The 5,198-nt window shown below is 36.5% G+C and overlaps 1 long non-coding RNA gene across 2 annotated transcripts; it reads left to right on the forward strand.

The window, feature by feature from the left end:
* Nucleotides 1–68: 68 nt before the first annotated feature.
* On the forward strand, nt 69–681 carry LOC120714377. Of its 2 annotated transcripts, XR_005691404.1 has the most exons (3): nt 69–177; nt 290–421; nt 585–681. It is a non-coding gene; the product is annotated as an uncharacterized LOC120714377 (long non-coding RNA). The 2 variants fall into 2 exon arrangements; XR_005691403.1 differs by having other exon boundaries at nt 69–421.
* The last annotated feature ends 4,517 nt before the right edge of the window (nt 682–5,198 follow it).

The following is a 5,198-nucleotide window of genomic DNA, read 5'->3' on the forward strand; positions in this document are numbered from 1 at the left end:
GTTAAATACATGTGACTGGTCTTTGTGTTTATGCCTGTTTTGTCCTGTTTTATGCGTCGACAGGTTGAGTCTCGGTGGAGAGGGCAGTGCTTTTGAACAGCAGGCCTCTTCAGCTGTCCTTGATCTCATGGGAGATGAAGGCGATCGCCTTAACCAGCAGAAGAAAATGATGAAATGGTACAAATTTCCCTATGTTTGACTCAGAATCCACCAAATGGTCATTTCAAACTATAATTTAAAGTCTTTTTTCCCCTTCTTTCCCCTTCTCTACTCCTATGACAATATTAAGCTGTACTGTGAAGATGTTGTATCACTTGACAACATGTCAGTTATGAGGAGTGGAAGAAAAAATACAAGATTGATGATACAGGATCTGGATCGGATGGAGAAACAGGCGGAGGAGGCAGGAAGCCAGCAAGAGGTAGGAAGGCATCAAAATGAATAGCACAAACATGTCTGCCTGTTAAATATAGACCATCAGCCACCATGTTTTAACTCAACTCTAAAGGTAAATACTTCAAGTCCCTCTTCCAGCCTTGCGAGCTATAACCTCCAACCTCTTTGTTGTGTCGTGCCTCTCCCAGGTCGTGGCCGTGGCCGACGAGGTCCAAACGTACAGAGCTCCGGTGACCACAAAGCACGCTCGGAGCTGAAAACAAAGGATCAGATCATGAAGCAGCGCAAGAAAAAGCAGAAGCACCAGTTCCTGCAGGGCGGGGGGATGAGGAAGCTCCGCTCCAAGAACAAAAAGTGGCTCGGAGAAGTTAAAAAGTCAGGTTTTGGAAGGGGTGGCCATAAGAAAGGCAAGCTGAGGAAGAAACTGTGAGGAGGACAGAGGGTTGATGGTGTGGAGGACATCACGAGGAACTGGGTGATAAGCGTCAGAATCATCTGAGAACATCACCAAAGATTTTCCTGGTGCTTTGTGTGACTGTAGATTAAGGAGAAAATGCTTTGTGCATCTTTACACTGCAGAAATGCACGTCACTTCTTCCTTGATGGCCTGCTGAACTCTGCGTTTGCCACAGAGTTATGTTTAATTATGATCCACTGACCTGGATTTACTACTTGTAAAGCATTGTTGGCAGTCTAATAACAGTGTTTTGGCAGTACTGAAAATAGTCTTACTCAAAATGGTAAAATACAGATATTAAATAGTGTGTGCTTAATTTGCAGTTAGTTTCAAAAATCGTCTCGCCCATCTTTTCTTAAAATAAGAGGTGCTCTATAAAAATGACATTAAATTCTGTAAACATGCTCTATTTGCAATTATTCATCATTACTGTTGTCCAAGTGCTCTCATTTCAAAGTTGAAAGCGAGCATCGGAACGGGCAAGAAAGGCGACTTTTAATTGACTGAATGTGTTGTGGTTACTGATATCAGATGGGCTGGGTTGAGAAACTGGCTTAGAATTCCTCTTGCCTTCAGCATGGCCACGCCCCTCTAACTTCTGCAATCAACAAGGCATTTTTACCCAGGGAAATGTTTATTTCGCTTTTTCAGTTTGGACTGTTCTCTGTAAATTCCTGAGAAAATTTGAGAAGATCAGGAGTGTCTGAAAAACGTAAAACAGCCCATCTGTCACCAACAGCAATGCTGCCTTCAAAGTCACTTAAATCACCTTTTTTTTCTGGCATGTGATTGGCTGATTAGATATTTGCATTCAGAAGCAGCTGAATAGGTTAGTGGATAGTGGGTCTGTATTGTGTTATTGTATATTGTTTTTTTCAGTTATGCTCTGGTATAAAGTTTTTTTTCTTTAAGTAATTTAGTAATTCTAACATCTCCGCTTATGTGAAGTGTAGACCTAATAGTAAACATCATTTACATGTCCAGTTTTCAAATATTTTTAATCTTGTCTGGTAAAGTTTTCTTTTTTTTTGTAATTCACTTACATTTAGGGAAGGAAAGTTTGAAGAAAGGAAATTTGACGTGTATGTTCTAAGATAACGGTGACATTGACGACCTTTATTATAACTGTATTGGGCATGTTCACTTAATCCAACAAAAATAACAAACCAACAAAATAAGAAAGAGAATTAATGTTTTATAAAAAGAAACAATGACCAAGCCATCAGTTACTTTATATGCCTACAATATCCACATTTATTTTTATTAATAAAATTGGAAATGTAAGATATTACTAGATAAATTTACAAAAGAAATTTTAACTTAGTGTGGATTTTAGTATCTGCTTTTTTTTAATATTTATTGTATTTTTTTTTTTTTACATTAAGTCAATTGATTAAAAAAAGGTTTATTTATTTGTGTTTAAAAAGCACTAATCTTTGGGGGTTATATTCATAACTAATAGTATGTAGCAGACTTTTTTCACTCATCAGTGATGCGCTTGCTCTGTCACATGTGAGTGTTTTTTTGACCATATTTCAATACATCATGTAATTTATTTCCTGCAGAAGATCCAACAGTCAATCATCCGACCAAAGAGACTTCTGTCATTCCTTCAGCTGCTTGGCAGGTGTAAAATATGACCACGTGCGCAGCACAAGAAAGAGCAACACAACACAATCGAAGAGCAGGAGTCCATCTGGATGTGATTACAATGCTCCTGTTGTTTCGGGATGATATGCATACATACCATAAAAGTTACCCATTTATTCATTGCTGCTGGCTCCTGACTCATGAAGACTTGAGGCTTTCAGTTGTCGTGTGAAGCAGCTGAAGATGAAAAAACAATTGATTGGTACAAACACAACAGAGTAACCATGGAGATGGAGCACTGTCATAGTTCCCAGTAGAGGGCCCTTTATATCACACCCGTTTATAGATCTTTGTGTTTAATGCACTTTTATAACAGAAGCCAAAACTGAACTTGTTACTCATGTTGTGATTTAAATCCTGAATGCATTTAATTTGTTAGTATAACTTTTAGGCTCAGTTACTTGTTAAAAAAAGAGAGAGAGAGAGAAAATAGGCTGCATATAATTTACCAACTAAAGCAGTGCATACAATATAAAATCTAGCTAAACAATTAACTCAAATAAAATGCATTATATGTCTACAGTGAATGTAGCATGTACAAAACGTGATTATGCAATATGAAGAAAATATAAGCAGTTGTCCATATTTTTACATGCACACACATCTACAAATATTTATTTTGGGCTTTGCAACATGATCATATTCTAGAAAATGTAGATGTATTTACAGATATTATTATTCATTGTATCTGTACATTTACATGTATATGCACAATAACCATGTACATCCTGTGTAATTTATCTTGTCTATTCAACTCACAATTAGCACATCATAGATATAACGGGGCATAAAAGCCATTCATGCACTTACATACAAAAAGGGGACTTTTAGAATTAAATAAGATCTTTATATTTGTATTAAAAGAACGATTAAAATGAGGCTTACAAAAGTGTGTCACTGGGCAAACTTAATCAATGTGTTATTAAAATTTTGCAGTCCACTGTTTACAGACCAATATTAAGTACCGAATAAAATGTACAGGCAGACAAACTAAACAATGAAGCAATTTAGAAAAAAAAAGTCAAGCTAACTAATCTCCACTTGCTCATAACCAGGAATATGTCTTACTGCATGGAGAATAACATCCAGACAAGGAATTTGAACTGTCTGTCTCCAAAGTATCTGGACTGGAGGAGAGAATGTTGCCTATGATATCAGTTAATCCCCATGCACAGATACTGAACCACAGCCTACCTTTTCTTCATATCCGCATCCTCTGTGAAACCATCCCTCACCCACCTTGTCTATCTCAAGTCCCCACTCCCCGTCCTGGCACTCTCTAGTGCTACAGCGGCTCTCCAGTCATCAGGAACGGCAGCTTTATCTTTGTTTAGAGTTCCCAGGACTAACACAGCATCCACTTGAGATATGACAAGAGCTTGAGCATCAGAGTGCTGCAAGTCATATAACACTAGGATGCATATGTTACACAGTTATACATATATGTGTTTAATTATAGAATTTGACATGCTGCTTTATTAAGCGTAGTTGATTTAAAGCTGCAATTTCTTTTTTTACATTTGTAGTTAGCTCTGCAAACTTTGAAGCAGTGCTGCTTATTATTTTGGCACTCAATCTGTTGCGTTCTGTCCTTCTTGATACTGTAAAGGATAGTCTGATTATTGTATTGTATTGTATTGTAAACTGTTGTATTGTAAAATACCCTAATAATAAATAAATAAATAAATATTAATGTTAATAAATGCAGTCTACTTAATTTAATCTCTTTTTTAATTAATATCTTAATTATTATATACAATTATTTTTATGTTACTTTAGTAATACTTTAAATGCATAGATGATGTGCAAATGTAAAATAAATAACATATACAGAAATAAATGAGGTTAGGGAAACAAAATAGGCTAAATAAATAGAGAAAAAATATATATAACATTTTGTAAAGTAATACCTACCTTTATTTTGATTATATTATTTGTTATATTTAATGGCATAATATTTTACACATTGACTAATTTGGTTAGTTCTTTACTTATTTGTGATCTTGGCAGTTTTGGTCCTCCATATTTGATATCAGAACAATATATTTAGATTTTCTTTCCCCCATAGTTATCTCATTAATCTTAATCTTTTATCAGTGTAATTATCTCTTTGCAGATGTGTGTGTGTTTCATTCCTTCCCAAGCAGCCTTCTTTGCATGCAGTCTGGCTCTCTTCTCTGTGTGCTCTCTCCAGTGATAAGATTGCTGCCCTTTCTCAGGCTATCGCTTACAAGGCAAAAGGCCACTTGTGGAATGACAGGGCCAACAGGACTGACATTAACCGCTCTCAGTAATTTTATTTTTCTATGGGGGGAAAAATGCCAACAACTCGTTAAAAGTATAACAATATGAATACCTTCAATGAGGAATTTTGTGTGAGTGTGTGTGACTGTTGTTGTGTTCTTGTTTTATACAGCTTTCAAGGTCTGGCCTGGCAGACTGGGTGGAGCTGAGATGTTGTTGGGTCAAATGCTGGTTAGCTTGGTTTATTGTCAAATTATAATTACAGTGCTGTGGCTTTGTTTTGGAAACAGGCAGCCTATGAAGATGTTTGGAACAACCTGCTATGCAGATGCTTAAAGGGAACCTAAAATTAGCTTGATCACAAGGGAAGGACTGCAGGCTGTCTCGAGCCAGAAATGTCCTAATTAAAATAGAAAGGTCTGTTGGGATTGTGTGCCTGTAAGCCTTTTAC

Source organism: Simochromis diagramma, unplaced genomic scaffold, assembly GCF_900408965.1.
Source record: "Simochromis diagramma unplaced genomic scaffold, fSimDia1.1 OVJJ01000596.1, whole genome shotgun sequence".
In the NCBI taxonomy this organism is placed as follows: Eukaryota; Metazoa; Chordata; class Actinopteri; order Cichliformes; family Cichlidae; genus Simochromis; species Simochromis diagramma.